This window comes from Chelonia mydas, chromosome 7, assembly GCF_015237465.2.
Source record: "Chelonia mydas isolate rCheMyd1 chromosome 7, rCheMyd1.pri.v2, whole genome shotgun sequence".
In the NCBI taxonomy this organism is placed as follows: domain Eukaryota; kingdom Metazoa; phylum Chordata; order Testudines; family Cheloniidae; genus Chelonia; species Chelonia mydas.
Genome location: NC_057853.1, coordinates 28,735,600 through 28,752,518, shown reverse-complemented (window position 1 = coordinate 28,752,518; position 16,919 = coordinate 28,735,600). Strand labels below are relative to the sequence as shown.

At 41.1% G+C, this 16,919-nt stretch overlaps 1 long non-coding RNA gene across 1 annotated transcript; it reads left to right on the top strand.

The window, feature by feature from the left end:
* Positions 1–7,074: 7,074 nt before the first annotated feature.
* Positions 7,075–16,127, top strand: LOC122466479. The gene is made up of 3 exons (XR_006292006.1): positions 7,075–7,087; positions 12,410–12,416; positions 15,983–16,127. It is a non-coding gene; the product is annotated as an uncharacterized LOC122466479 (long non-coding RNA).
* The last annotated feature ends 792 nt before the right edge of the window (positions 16,128–16,919 follow it).

Here is a 16,919-nt window from a genome sequence, read left to right as displayed (position 1 = left end):
CCAATGTGTTGCAGATACCTATAGCCAGCTCTGGATATTCTTTAAAATATGTAACATCCATTTTTAGCATGTGGCAAACACACATTGTCATGTAAAAGTATCTCATTTACTTCCAGTATCTGGTAAGTTCCACGGTAGGAAGGGACTAAAAATTATTTGGGAAACATTTAATTGAAAAAGAGTTGCAAAGCATCTGCTTCCACTTTCTAAGAAGGAGCCTGATAAGGCCTTGATCCTGGCACACAGCTGCTTTCAGGATGTTTTCCAGTTTGTTTCTCCTCTACCTCCATTTGACCATTGGGACAGAGAGCTGCCCGTAGAAACCTCTATTTCTCTAGGAACGTGCTGAGAAGACATAGGTGCAGATGGCTTACTGCATCAGGAATGAGTTTAGAGGATGATCACTACTGGCCATTGACTATCAATGAGACATAACACACCACAAAGGACCTGCAGACTGGGGGGGGACCAAGTTTCAGGGGTCAAGCCTCTTTAGATCAGTTAGAACTCAGCTGATGTTAATTTTTTTATTGATTTAGCACAAATAAAAAAGTGTTAGGTGGGCATTAGAAACCAGGAATTAACGAGAGCTGCAGAGCTCAGGAGCTAATGAGATCTGTAGAGCAATTAGTCTGCATTACACAAGAAGGTGTAGAGGGTACCAAGGGTCAGAACAGTATACAAGGCTTGATCTTAGAAAAAGGCTCTGAGTTTAAGTTTCCCAGATGAAAATGTATCTAGCCTAGGACCTGATTCACCTGTCTTTGAAGTGACTTGCTGTTGATTTCAATGGAAGCAGGATCAGGATTTGCTTCTCAAATAAATGAGGGGCTTGAGTCTAGCTGTTCATTATTTAATTCTTTGGTTTGGTGGGGGAGAAAGCTTTACATAGAGAAAAAACAGCATAACATACCCCTCACAAATTCTGAGTAATATAGAGCAAAATCTATTATACAGGATTCAACAGAAGAAAAAAAAGTTCTTCCTTGCTAAAATTAATTCCAAGCTGCAGGATGAAACATAATACTTTGGACTGCTGTAACACCTCCCATCTGAAGATCTGACAAATATTAAGATATTAATCTCAAAACAGCACTTATTTAAAAAATGAGCACATACTGTTCATTTCTTTACTTTCAGAGGGAAGGATTATATTAACATTTGGGATCTGACACTTTCTTTATCAGGTCTAGTTTAAAGTAAACTCTTGTTTTTGAATCTTTGATGTGGTTTTTCCTTAGTTCTCACGTTACAGTAACATGCCAGCTTTGTTTCTTTGTCCTCCGGTTACAGAGACAATCTATCATTTTACAAGTAGAATCCATACACCGGTTTGGAAAAGAACATTCATCGGAGCCTAAATCACTAAACTCCAGCAAGTGGCAGAGTAGAGAATGTGTAACTTGGAGAAACAAGAAGCCAGTGCTTTAGAATGACTTTATGAGTGGCTCTTTGTGCTCTTTGCACAGGCTAACACAATGAAGCATGTGTGTCCTCTTGGTTTATTAACCAAATAACTTCCCTGCCCCTACCCATACCTCTTGAGCATGGAAGGATGAATAATGATGGGTGAGTAATGTCAGGAAACAGAGGACAAAGGCCCTGCAATAAAATTTGAGTATGCAATGTGTTAGGCCCTGATCTTGCAAAAATGAATAACTGTACTCATGAGATTAGCCCCTTTGACTATGATGCTAGCTGTGTGGGTGAACTTACTCACATATGTTGTTTTCAGCTTTAGAGCATGCACTTAGGCCAAACAAGGCCATCTTATTATTTATTTGCGTTGTGGTAGCACTTAAGAGCCCTAGTCATGGACCAGGACCCCACTGTGCTAGGCACTGTACACACAGAACAAGCAGATGGTCCCTGCCCCAAAGATCTTACAGTCAAAGGCTATGTCTCCACTAGGAGCTGGGGGTGTGATTCCGCTGCATGTGTACACATACTTGGGCCAGTTCTCAGCGAGCTAGCCCGAGTATAAATAGCAGCCTTGGTAGCACAGGGAGTGGCAGCGGAGGAACGGCAGAGGCATGCCAAGTACAATCCTGACTGAACCTGGTGGATATGTACTCTGCACAGCTCAGCCTGGCTTCCACGGCCACCACCTGTGCTACCATAGCTACAGTGATATTTATACTTGTACTAGCTTGATGAGAGTAGGGGAATATCACCCAGCTCATAGAGCAGACGTAGCGTAAGTAATTAGGAATCTAAAATTGTATTCTGAATACAGGAAAAGTAGATCACATGCAAATGGATTACACATTTTGAGTGCTTTGCCCTGGAGTGTTTTTTTTTTCCTTACTGAATTTACAAACAACAGTATTTTTAGGCCCCATTATTTAAAGAGCTTCACAAATCCCAGTGAATACAAGTTTTTCCTTTACAATGAAGACAATTTAAATGTAATTATTCCCTTTCAGTGTTTGTTTCATGCCAGCCAGAGACTCACACAAAACAAATGAAATTATGCATTCTAGTCTTACCAGCTAAAATGAGTAACATGCAGAAAACAAACGGTGAGAAGCAAAATTAGAATTTGCAAACTTTGAGTGTTAGTAATCTGAATAAGTGGTTATAAGTAAACAGACAAGAATTTAAAGATACTTAGCAGAGGTCCAAATATTTAGGTTTAATTTTACATATTAGAACTGTTTCAATGAAAAGTGAGAGAGAGGGAGTAAATCTGAATTTTGGAGCAAATAGTTTATTTGGATTTCACATTCCCCTACAGTATTTGCTACTTAGACACTGCAGCATCTGACTAATCCACAAGAACCAGAAAGTATAAGTGACTGGTAATTATAAACAAAAGGGAAAGTGATTAATCTATTCCCATTGTCCAAGTGGAGTATAAAAAGTTTAATTTTACAAGTTTCAGATTCAGTCATCTAAAAGGATATTTTCATGTTCGCACCTTTTTTTGTTCTGTGTTTGTACAATGCATAACACAATGGGATCCTGGTTCATGAGTGGGGCTCCTAAATAAATTAGTAATAATCATAATCATGTATTGCTTGTAATGCACTTTGAAGCAAAAGACTTTATAAATGCTTGTTATCATCAGTCTGGCAGCATCCCTTTACAAACCATACGACATTCATGTTGATAGCTTCTCTCTTAAATACAAGGTCAACCTAATTTTTAGTGGGTGTATTTTCCAAATAAAAGGTAAGGAGTTTGTGAGACCCTGTATCAAGGTCACATGAAAAGCAGCTGTCACAGCAGTTTTCAAAAGAGACCTACACAGATAGTTTAAAAACCAGCAACAACAACAAAAGAGGAAGTGCCAGAACTTGGGCAGTGGAAATTAACTTCAGAGGCCCCCAGACCTAATTTTTGTTTCATAGATTTTAGGTGTTCAAAATAATCAAATGTAAAATGAAAGGAGAGAAGTGAGTGAAAAATAGATTCGACAATAGATTCTAGTTTATGTGGTGCCTTTCAAAGAATAGTCATCACACAAGCATCCCCATAGCATCCTTCTCTTGAGCTGTTGCCATGTGACTGTTATTTGGTGGACAGGCGGCTTCCAGCGGACCGTGCTTATGATACACAGCAATGAATACCTATCATCTTTGCCACCTATTAACTGGCAAAAATTGTCAGTGTTAGCAGACACACCAAGGTCTGACTGTGCATAAATCCAAACTACCTTCTCAATATCTACTGCTTTCCTTAGATCAGGTTTGAAGCAAATTGGTAGGACAGCATGGAAGCGTTGGGACTGCTGCCGCCATACTTGATATAAATGGACGTCCGTTGCTCAGGCCTGTCAATCTAGCACTCGTCACAAACACTAAATTTACTATGCAAAAGCCCCAAAAGTCATGATTTATCTTTAAAAAAAAATTACTTGGCTCCTAAGCCAGATCTGGATGGTAAATAAGATCATGACCGTGCAAAGAACTGGGGCTTGTCTACACCCTGCATTAGTCCGCTCTAGATAAGTGTAAATTCTAGTGCGCACTGGCATGCTGTGCTACAATGGGCCTGTGTAGATCCTGCTGGCACATGCTAAAAGTTCGCTAGCGTACATTAGCGTAGTACTGTTTAAATGGGACTACATTAATGTTCACTAGCAACCTTTTAGTGGGGGGGAGGAGAACGGGGTGGGGGAGGATTGGGGGAGCTCCAACCCTATGAATTCACATGCATCTGGGGGATGGGCAGAGGTGAGAGCAGGACCTGGAGGGGCTAGGGCAGCCACCCCGAGGCCTGGGATCAGGCCCTGGAACAAGGAGTGTGTTGCAGGGGCTGGAATGGGCTTGGGAGTAGCTGTTCCCTGATGTGCAGGAGGCGCTGGGAGGGAGGGAGAGGTGGAAGGATGGGGGCGCTCAGGGGAGAGGGTGGGAAGAGGAGGGGCAGAGGTGAAATGGGGGAAGGAAGAGGTGGGGTGGGGCCTGGGGGGAAGGGTTGGAGTGGGGGCAGGGTTGAGCAGGGGGTCTTGAGGGTCCACGGCAAAATTGGGTAACTAAAGTTTGAGAACCGCTGCTCTAAGTATTTATGTTAGCCACTGTGGTTTTTCCTTATTTGACAGTCAAAAATTATATTTGTAGGAAATTCGTCATTAAAATGCGTGAGACAGCTGAATAATTTGAATTATTCCCATTTACAAGACAGAATCACAAATTAAAAAAAAGTAGTATCAGGAGGTCAGTGTGGCCAAAATGTAAATGTTTTAGGAGTCACCTGTTCTGCATAAATGGCCTTACTCAGCATTTCCTGCACGTTCTGTTCTCACCTCATTGTTAGTCAGACCCTCCAAAGATCTTACCAGGGTTGTCTGGCAAAAAACAGAGAAGTGAAGAGCTGGGGACAGATTCTCAGCAGATGTAAATTGTCATCTCTCTGCACTTCATTGGAGCTTAGAATCTGCCCTGTCGTTTTTGACATGTCTTAAGAAGCAAAGAGAACCCTCTCCTTCTCCCTCCCAGTTTAAAACTCTGAAGTGTTCTTTGTGTGGTTTTGCTTCACAGATCACTTTTAAGCTGGTGTAATCAGTCACCAGTGATCCTTGGGTAGTAGATGTTTAACACTCCAGAGAGAAATTTCTTGGAGTGGTCTCTGCTCTGTTGCTGAATAGAGCTTTGAAACTTTTGAAATAGACACAATTCCTAGAAAAATCTATCCCCAGGTATAATATGGAACTAGAACTAGTTAAATACTATTTATTACACATTGCATCATATTGAATCTTTTAATGAATGTCACTATTTGTTAATAGTTTATCAGATGATTATTTGTTTTGAGTACTCCACCGGGACTATGCTGAACCATTGTACAAGAAAATTTTAGAAGTTGTAAGGATTTGTAGATAGACCCAGAGATCTAGTCAATAAAGCTTCAAGTTCTTTTTAATACGTTAAGACAAGGCTGATAGTAACTTGAGACACAATTGCTTTACAATTAAAAACAAAACAAAAAAATCAGTTCTTTATTAGGAATAACTAGGTTACTGGGCAACAAAATGGGAGATGAAATTCAGTGTTTGAATAATGCATGCAGTTCTGGTCACCCCATCTCAAAAAAGATACCTTGGAATTGGAAAAGGTACAGAGAAGAGGAAGAAAAATGATTGAGGGTATGGAACAGCTTCTGGAACAGCTCCTTATGAGGAGAGATTAAAAAGACTAGGCCTGCTCAGCTTGGAAAAGAGACATGATCAGAGGGGACATGATCGAGGTCTATAAAATCATGAATGGTGTGGAGAAAGTGAATAAGGAAGTGTTATTTACCCCTTCTCATAACACAAAACCAGGGATCACCCAATGAAATTAATAGGCAGCAGGTTTAAAGCAAACAAAAGGAAGTACTTCTTCACAGAAAACACAGGCAATCTGTGGAACTCATTGCCAGGGGATGTTGTGAAGGCCAAAAGTTTAATGGAGTTCAAAAAAGAATTAGATAAGTTCATGGAGGATAGGTCCATCAGTGGCTATTAGCCAAGATGGTCAGGGATGCAATCCCATGCTCTGGGTGTCCCTAGCCTCTGTTTGCCAGAAGCTGGAAGTGGACGACAGGGGATGGATCACCTGATAATTTGCCTGATATGTTCATTCCCTCTGAAGCATCTGGCATTGGTCACTGTCGGAAGACAGGATACTGGGCTAGATAGACCACTGGTCTGACCCAATGTGGCCCTTCCTATATTCTTGCCAATATCATCAATCATATAAAAGATATACTATTACATGCCACATAACAGGTTTTGAATTCTGAATTTAGCATGGCATTTTTTCAGCAAATGGAAGTCAGATCCATTTTTAGCATAAGCAGGCCATCTGTCCCAGATAGCCCTCTCTACAGGGTATATAATGCTCCTCCGTCCTTATAACATAGCTCATGAATTCCACATTAGACAACAGCATCTTTAATTTTAAAATGTTCATAGATCCATAGAGTTTAAGGCCAGAAGGCACCATGAGATCATGTAGTCTGATCTCCTGTATAAAACAGGCGATTATGTTTCACTGTTACCCTTGAATTAAGCAAAGTAACTTGTGAATAACTAATACATTTTCCAAAAAGGCATTCAGGCCTGATCTGAAAACATCAAGAAAAGAAGAATCCCCCCACTTCCTATGATAGTTTCTGCCAATGGTTAATTAGCCTCACTGTTAAAAAATTGTCCCTTATTTCTAATTTGAATTTGTCTGGCTAACTTGTCTAATCTATTTGTGGGTCTCCCCACTGCAGAATGTTGATGTAAGTGCATTGTGAAATACCAGGCCATCTCTCCCCACCAAGGGCTGACTTAATACTCCACGAAACCCTGTTCATCAGGTTTCAGAGTAACAGCCATGTTAGTCTGTATTCGCAAAAAGAAAAGGAGTACTTGTGGCACCTTAGAGACTAACCAATTTATTTGAGCATAAGCTTTCATGAGCTACAGCTCACTTCATCGGATGTTCATCAGGACATGTAACTTTTGAAGGAGTGGATAAAATCAGCTGGCAAAGGTTGGATATTTCAGAGCAAGAATGCACCCATGAGTATTTCTACTTTCCACTTCCAGCTGATGACATATCACATGGCAATCCCCAGATTGCCTTTCAAAATGAAAGGAGCCCCACCCCTATTGGTTTGTTCTCCTTAACTCCTGGGGACAGGACAAGAAGTCTTAATTCCAGCAGGGGAGGTTTAGGCTAGACATGAGGAAAAAATATTTCCTAACTGTAAGGTAGTTAAGCACTGGAACAAGGTACTGAGAGATTTTTTTGACTCTCCATCATTGGAGGTTTTTAAGAGCAGGTTAGACAAACACCTGTTGGGATGGTCTAGATAATACTTAATTGACCTCAGTGCAGGGGACTGGACTAGATGACCTATTGAGGTCTCTTCCAGTTCTGTGATTCATATGTTGATAAACCACATCAAAATTGTGATGAAGCAAAAGTGAAACCAATAACAGAAGTGGAAATGTTATATTCAGATTTTAATCTTTGCACAGAACAATTCAGGATTTTCTTCCTCTGCTATATTGTCTAAATAAGTATCAGGAATGACATTAAAACAACTTCCTCAGCACAGAAAAAAAGCCACCCCGCTATTGCAATGTTTCCAAGAAAGAGGTTCAAAGATGAATGCCTTTTAATACAAAAGTTTCCTAGCAACGTGTGTTCCTTAGCTAGAATTTATTCCAAAAATGGCAATGCTCTCAGAATTGTAACTGTAACTCAGTGTTTAAACCACAGTGACTATGCTGTATTACTCTGTATTTGCCTTCACAGCCCACAGTATGACATAAAGCATCAGTCTCCTTTTCCCAGTCTCAGCTTTGCATTCTCTCTCGTTTTAGTCCTATGCACGGAGCCATCTTCCAGTCCTTCTCTCCCAGGGTCTTTTCTGTCTTCCTTCAAATCCCTGTAGACACCCTTTCCTCTTTCTCATTAATAATCCCCATAGCATCCTGAACTGTTGTCCTGTGGCTTGTCTTATTTAGATTATAAATTCTCCAGAGTGTGGGCCATGTTTTATCTGGGTTCATGAAGTGATGTGCCAATTAACAGTGCTACAATAGTAACACAGTAATCTGAGTCTGCAGGATCATCTTGTCCAATGTGCTTTTTGCCCAACAGGGGTTTCTTATGCAACAGGAACAATATCTTGCCCTCAGAGGAATAAGATTTTAATAGCCTCTCTCTCATGGACCACCTTCTCTTGCATTTGTGAGTACACAGACCACTTTCACTCCTATAGCAATTGTTTACAAGGAAAAGCAATATTAGGAAACCATGCAGTGTATTTTTAAAGCTTCTTTTAATACCATTTAGCAGCTGGAAGTAAGGAGGAAAGCTAAAGACATGTGACCACCCAGTTCTTTATGGACCACTTGCAAGTGCTCCAATGACCACAGTCTGAGAGCTACTAGGATAGTTTATTTTGTGTCACATGCAATAAAATAAAAGCTAATTGTAATGCAGTCGTTAAGATGTGGCATCCATGGGTCACAGTAATCAAAATTATGTTTCACACAACAAATGCTGTCAGGAGTGAGGGCCTGCAGCTGACCTTGGGACTTCCTTGCTCAGTCTCCCGGCAGACTAATGAGTCCAGATAGGCTGTCATAAATATAAAGGAAAGGGTAACCACCTTTCTGTATACAGTGCTATAAAATCCCTCCTGGCCAGAGGCAAAATACTTTCACCTGTAAAGGGTTATGAAGCTAAGGTAACCCCACTGGCACCTGACCCAAAATGACCAATGAGGGGACAAGATACTTTGGAGGGGGGGACAAGGGGTTTGGTCTGTCTGTGTGATGCTTTTGCTGGGAGCAGATCAGGAATGCAAGCCCTACAACTCCTGTAAAGTTAGTAAGTAATCTAGCTAGAAAATGCATTAGATTTTCTTTTGTTTAATGGCTTGTAAAATAAGCTGTGCTGGAGGGAATGTATATTCCTGTTTTTGTGTCGTTCTGTAACTTAAGGTTTTGCCTAGAGGGATTCTCTATGTTTTGAATCTGATTACCCTGTAAAGTATTTACCATCCTGATTTTACAGAGGTGATTCTTTTACCTTTTCTTTAAATACATTTCTTCTTTTAAGAACCTGATTGATTTTTTCATTGTTCTTAAGATCCAAGGGTTTGGGTCTGTGTTCACCTGTAACAATGGGTGAGGATATTATTATCAAGAGTTCCCCAGGAAAGGGGGTGTAGGGCTTGGGGGGATATTTTGGGGGAAGATGTCTCCAAGTGGGCTCTTTCCCTGTTCTTTGTTTAAAACGCTTGGTGGTGGCAGCATACGGTTCAAGGACAAGGCAAAGTTTGTACCTTGGGGAAATTTTTAACCTAAGCTGGTAAGAATAAGCTTAGGGGGTCTTTCATGCAGGTCCCTACATCTGTACCCTAGAGTTCAGAGTGGGGAAGGAAACTTGACATGGGCTACAGCAGAACTGTCTAGTGGAAGGGAGCCAGTAGGCATATTCGTAAGCCAAGCAGCACTAGCAGGTTGCTGGTGGTTCAATGCTTATGTCCGCAGCAATAATTGCCCCGACCATCAGTCCTGACAATCATAACCTGATCAACCGTGCACAGTGTGTAGTAATGTTTTAATATGTATGTGCTTTAATAGATTGTACAGAGTACGGTGGCCATAGAATATCAGAGTTAGAAGAGACCTCAGGAGGTCATCTAGTCCAACCCCCTGCTCAAAGCAGGACCAGTCCCCAATGTTTGCCCCAGATCCCTAAATGGCCCCCTCAAGGGCTGAACTCACAACCCTGGGTTTAGCAGGCCAATGCTCAAACCACTGAGCTATCCCTCCCTCCTGGCATATGGGTCAGTTACAATTAATCTAAAGAGCATCACCTTGGTTTCTTAACATTTTGGCTTTATAAACTCAGCTGCAACAATGTACTTTTCCCACTTTTAATTCCTTTATTTAAATAAAGTGCACATTTGGAAATGTGTTCATTAGCGCACACACACACACACACACTCTAAGCTCCATGTTCCAGAGTCCATTAAGCCCTGCAGAAACTGTAAAATTGGAAATCAGAGACACTTAGGACTCAGTGCAAAGGCCACCAAAATAACCAGGGCACCCTCTAATACCGTCTTAAAGGTAGGAGACCTTACTAGGGACTGACTACTAACTGGAAGGTCCCAGTGCGTTAGGAAATACAGATATAAAATGAATGAAAAGATGCAGCCTTGACTGGTCAGCACCACAAAGCTTTAGCCTGTTTTCATGGTTATGGTCTCTATTATCTAGTAATGCTGTTCTTACTTGCAGCATATGAAATACCTCTCTTTCATCTCATGAAAGATGTCACACGGAGGAATCAAAATTGCTCAAGAAAAAATAAACAGAAAAAACACTTCAAGAAGATACATAAACCCACTCAAATGATTTTGAAAACTCGAAGTCCTAAGTGATAGAGGCAATTTGTTCAATTTGCTATATAATGGCACTACAATATCTTTATCTCTGCTTATAAGATGTATGAAGTATTAATAACTTTGGAAAAGGGTTTCCTTCATCTTCACTGCTAGTGAAGAAGAGATATCTATGGATTGCCCCCCCCCCCCCAAATTTACAGAATCACCTATTGTGAAGTAGATTTCTAGATGCTTGCCAGCTCCAGTACAGATACTCATTATTGAACACCAAAATAATGAAAGAGCCGTCCCAGTAATACTTGCAAGAGTATGGATTTTGTCAGCCTGTGGTGTACATAGCTAGAACTCCATGGTTGTACACCTTTAAATGTAGGAATGTTTATCTGATAGAGCAGGAGTGCAAGAAGTATCATGGAGATTTTATATTGGTTCTTTTTCTTGTTTCCTTTAATCTGAGGCTATGCCTACACTACCGCTGGATCGATGCTCCAGTGATTGATGCACTGGGATCGATTTAGCGGGTCTAAGACCTGCTAAATCAACGGCAGAGCACTCTCCGGTAGACCCCTGGTACTCCATCTGGAATGGGAAAAGTAAGGTAAGTCCACGGAAGAGTCTCCCCCGTCGACCCACCACAGTGTAGATATTGCAGAAAATCGACCTAAGATGCATCGTTCACCTCGCTGGAGTTGCATAACTTAGGTCGATTTACTGCAGCAACATATTGTCATCTGACCTGAGGGTGGATACTTTGCTCTGTGTATGGAAAGTAAGATTTGCAGGGGAAAAATCTATAACCTGTGGCAATGAGAACTGTAGAATACAGGTCTATAGTTTAAACCATATATTTATCTGGATTACAGAGTATCCTGTTCACACTGTCATCATGGTCTACACATACCTCATTCCACACCCTCTGTGCTCCTTATTTAGCACACCTGCCTCACTAAGCCACATGCCTGCAGCAGCTTTAACTCCAGCCATCTGTTTCCAATGCAGTAACATTTGCCCCTTACCTTACACTCCATGGGCTCACTGCCCTTCCACAAAGATAACCAGAAAGTGAATGATACCAATTACACCATTCCGTCTTGAAACCTAGCTTTATCCAAGAACTCATCCAAACCCTGTAGCTACTAGAGGGATGAAAGCTGTGCAGCGTTTTACAGGCAAATGTGAAATATTCTTGAACAAAATAGTTGAAGATGAGAGTCTAGAGACATTCTGAGTTACTGAAGAGGATCTCTGTACGTTACAGTACAATCTGGTTAACAAATAGGCTACTCAGTGCTTACTTTATAAGATTCAATAATCTATCTGACATTCCTTTAGATGTCCCAGTCTGCTCTGTAGTGATAGACAGACGGCTGTTGAACATGCTTGTTGTAGGTAGATGCTTGTAAAAGGTTTACATTTCTGAATATTAAGTTATACTTTAACTGTTCAGACTACTAAGATCTAGCGAGCGAGGTATGCGTCTCTATATATTTAATACCTGTCCAGGGCAAGTTGCTGCAGAAGAACTACTAGTTCTACCACACAGTTGGGTTTTCTAATCAGCTTTTCTTATTTTCACTGTGGACAGTAAAAATTTAGGGTTTAAATAATTTGGTCACTGTGCAAATCTGAAATATGCTACTTAGAAATTTTAAGTTAAACTTTCTTCCATAGAGTGCTTTAATCTAGTGCTAGCAATTCATCAGATCAGTCAAAAAATGAGAGATCCTAGCCAGAAGGCCTGGAATCAATTATTTCCGTTTACTCCACAAACTGCAGTTATATACGTGATGCAGTCTTGGAACAGCTGGTTTGGTAAGTACATGGTTATAGTCTTGCGGGATGGAGACTGCTAGAGAATGGAAGGTTTGGTGAGATTTTAAACCACCATGACCTAGCTGGACATAGTGATAAGGTTCCTAAAGCATGGTTGACTTCCCCAGAGTCCAGTGATATATTGTGTGTTTCATGTTGCTTGTAAAAAATCCAAAACAAAAAACAAAAAAAAAACAAACACAGCCCCTTCCACTTACACACCCATACACCATTTTTAGTTTGGACTCAGACACTCCGTCTTGGGCACTCAGATACTGAGGCAATAGGCATCTTAGCTAGCTCTTATTTCCACTTGCAGTTTTCACCCTGCATTATACATTAGATCAAACAGGCCCAGGATCAGAAATACAGAAGGATCTAAATCAGAGTTTCTCAAACTGTGGTCTATGGACCACCAGTGGTCCGCGAGCTGCATTCAGGTGGTCCTGGGCGGCCACACACACAAGAGAATGAAGGGCTGCCCATCTAATTAGTGGAGCCACACAGGCGTGGCTCCACTAAATTAGCTACCTGGCCCTTGAGAAGATGCACATGTAAGGTGAGGTGGTGGCCTTGGGGAGGAATAGGGGGTAGGAGGGAGGGGGCAGTGGGGTGAGAAGAGGGGGTGGGGGGAATTTGGGACGTGCAGGGCTGCGGTGGCCAGAGAAAGAGGCGACTTTCCCTAGCTCCAGGGCTGAGGCTACCGGGGAGAGACCCCCCCATCCCCTTCCCAGCCCCAGCTCGGGGGCTGCCACGGCGGGGGAGAGAGAGCACATACATCATACTAGAAAGGTAAGACTACTGATATTAAAATATGGGTTGTGTGCTTTTATTTATAGAACAAAAAATGTTTTGTTTTGTTTTTTAAATATAGTGCTTTTATCCAAAGCGCTTTACAATAGTTTGCTAATGGTACAAACAACAATTGGAAAGATCATTAAGTGGTCCACCGAGACCTTCAGCAATTTTCAAGTGGTCTGTGGAAATAAAAGTTTGAGAACCACTGAATATCATTCTGTATCTGAATGCCATTGTTTAATATGGAGTGCTCCTCCCAAGTTAGTTTCCATTACAAATTTAGCTGTTACTTTCAACACCATCTTCCATGTTGTCTAGATACCCAATATTAAAAATCTTGCCAAAAGTGAATCCTGCACATTCTCTGTCTAGCTCTAGCTGCTATTTCCTGTCCTGTAGCCAGACTCCAAGCTATAGAGCTAACTTGCTTATGTGACTAATAGGGCTGTCAAGCGATTACAAAAATTGCGGTTAATTGCACGATTAATCACACTGTTAAACAATAATACAATACCATTTATTTAAATATTTTCTACATTTTCAAATATATCAATTTCAATTACAACACAGAATACAAAGTGTACAGTGCTCACTTGATATTTTTATTACAAATATTTGCACTGTAAAAAAGGACTGTAGTACAATCTCTTTATCATAAAAGTTGAACTTACAAATGTAGAATAACTGCACTCAGAAGTAAAACAATGTAAAACTTTAGAGTCTACAAGTCCACTCAGTCCTGCTTCTTGTTCAGCCAATCGCTCAAACAAATTTGTTTACATTGCAGGAGATAATGCGGCCCTCTTATTTACAATGTCACCGGAAAGTAAGAACAGGCGTTCCCATGGCACTGTTGTAGCCAGTGTTGCAAGATATTTATATGCCAGATGCACTAAAGATTTATATGTACTTCATGCTTCAACCATCATTCCAGAGAACATGCATCCATGCTGATGATGGGTTCTGTTCGATAATGATCCAAAGTGGTGTGGACCGATGCACGTTCATTTTCATTATCTGAGTCAGATGCCACACAGCAGAAGGTTGATTTTCTTTTTTGGTGATTTGGGTTCTGTAGTTTTCGCATTGGACTGTTGCTCTTTTAAGTCTTCTGAAAGCATGTTCCACACCTCATCCCTCTCAGATTTTGGAAGGTACTTTAGATTCTTAAATCTTGGGTCGAATGCGGTAGCTATCTTTAGAAATCTCACATTGGTACCTTCTTTGTGTTTTGCCAAATCTGCAGTGAAAGTGTTCTTAAAATGAACATGTTCTGGGTCATCAGCCAAGACAGCTATAACATAAAATATATGGCTGAATGCAGGTAAAACAGAGCAGGAAACATGCAATTCTCCCCCAAGGAGTTCAGTCACAAATTTAATTAACACTTTTTTTTTTTTTGAATGAGTATCATCAGATTGGAAGCATATCCTCTGGAATGGTGGTTGAAGTACAAAGGGGCATACAAATGTTTAGCATACCTGGCACGTAAATATCTTGCGACGCCGGCTACAAAAGTGCCATGTGAAGAAGGCCTGTTCTTACTTTCAGGTGACATTGTAAATAATAAGCGGGCAGCATTATCTCCCATAAGTGTAAACAAACGTGTTTGTCTGAGCGATTGGCTGAATAAGAAGAAGAACTGAGTGGACTTGTAGGCTCTAAAGTTTTACATTGTTTTGTTTTGAATGCAGTTATGTAACAAACAAACAAAAAAATCTACATTTGTAAATTGTACTTTCATGATAAACAGATTGTACTACAGTACTTGTATAAGGTGAATTGAAAAATATTTCTTTTGTTTATCTTTTTTTACAGTGCAAATATTTGTAATAAAAACAACAATATAAAGTGAGCACTGTACACTTTGAATTCTGTGTTGTAATTGAAATCAATATAGTTGAAAATGTAGAAAAACATCCACAAATATTTAATAAATTTCAATTGGTATTCTATTGGTTAACAGTGCGATTAAAAGTGCGATTAATTGCAATTAATTTTTTTGAGTTAACTGCGATTAATCAAACAGTCCTAGTGACTAACTTACATATTTAACCATAAGGGTCACATTTTCAACCCCAGCTCATGATTTTGCATGTTGACTTGTGTGCCACTGACTGGACCATTGATTTTGCATGCACAGACAACTTTTTCAGTACAAAAACTGGGCAGACAGCTATCCAGTCAGTCACATGTCTGCTTTGTCAGGTGCAGTCACACTTACATATGCTAGGGTATACATACAAAAATTGCAGGCCAGTGTAAGGCTGGTTGAAAATTTTCCGATATGGTGCAATGTTGTCAGTTTACTAAAAGCAGTTCATACAGCAAATGATGAATCACTCATACCCATCTTAAAGAGACAAGGTGGGAGAGGGAATATCTTTTATTGGACCAACTTCTGCTGGTGACAGAGACAAGCTTTTGAGCCACACAGAGCTTTTCTTCAGCTCTAGGAAAGGTACGCAGAGAGTCACAAGGTGGAACAGCTTGTTTAGCAATAAGTAGTTAACACATATTCCAAGGGAACATTCAAGGCAGATTTCAGAGTAGCAGCTGTATTAAGTCTGTATCTGCAAAAAGAAAAGGAGGACTTGTGGCATCTTAGAGACATCCGATGAAGTGAGCTGTAGCTCATGAAAGCTTATGCTCAAATAAATTTGTTAGTCTCTAAGGTGCCACAAGTCCTCCTTTTCTTTATTCAAGGCAGAGTGGCCTGTTAACACCTATCACTCTATGCTTGGAGTACCTTTCTCAGACCTGAAGAAGAGCTGTGTGTGGCTCAAAAGCATCTCTCTCTCTCTCTTTCTCATCAAGAGAAGTTGGTCCAATAAAAGATATTACCTCACCCACCTTGCGTTGCGAATATCCTGGGACTGACACAGCTACAACTACACTGCATACCCATCTTGGCAGTTACACTTCTAGGAATAAATCAGTAAATGGAGAATATTTTATTAAACTATCGTTTTTCAGATGTTCCTTCACGTAGGTAATAATCCAAAGCCTATTGAAGGTCAATCAGAGTCATTCCATTACAAGAACACAAGAATGGTCATATTGGGTCAAACCAAAGGTCCATCTAGCCCAGTATCTTGTCTTCCGATAGCGGCCAATGCCAGTGCTTCAGAGTGAATGAACAGAACAGGTAATCATCAAGTGATCTATCCCACGTCGCTCATCCTCAGCTTCTGGCAAACAGAGGATAGGGACACCATCTCTGCCCATCCTGGCTAATAGCCAATGATGGACCTATCCTCTGTGACAAAGTTCCTCCTCTACCTTGGCAGGTCTTGCGCTTATTGGCGGATTTGCTCACCTTGGAGCTTCACGGCAGCCCTCAGTTTAGCCGTTTTCGTGAACCCATAGTCCAGGTCAACTCCTCCTGTGTCTGACCAGGAGTTGGGAGGTTTGGGGGGAACCCAGGTCCTCTCTCTACTCTGGGTTCCAGCCCAGGGCCCTGTGGAATGCAGCTGTTTAGAGTGCCTCCTGGAACAGCTGTGCGACAGCTACAACTCCCTGGGCTACTTCCCCATGGCCTCCTCCCAACACCTTCTTTATCCTCACCATAGGACCTTCCTCCCGGTGTCTGATAATGCTTGTACTCCTCAGTGCTCCAACAGTGCGTTCTCACTCTCAGTTCCTAGCGCCTCTTGCTCCCAGCTCCTTACACGCGCACCACAAACTGAAGTGAGCTCCTTTTTAAACCCAGGTGCCCCTGATTAGCCTGCCTTAATTGATTCTAGCAGCTTCTTGATTGGCTGCAGGTGTTCTAATCAGCCTGTCTGTCTTGAGGGTCTCCAGAAGGTTCCTGATTGTTCTAGAACCTTCCCTGTTACCTTACCCAGGAAAAAGCGACCTACTTAACCTGGGGCTAATATATCTGCTTTCTATTAATCTCCTGTAGCCATCCAGCCCGACCCTGTCACACCTCCATGAATTTGTCTAGTTCCTTTCTGAAC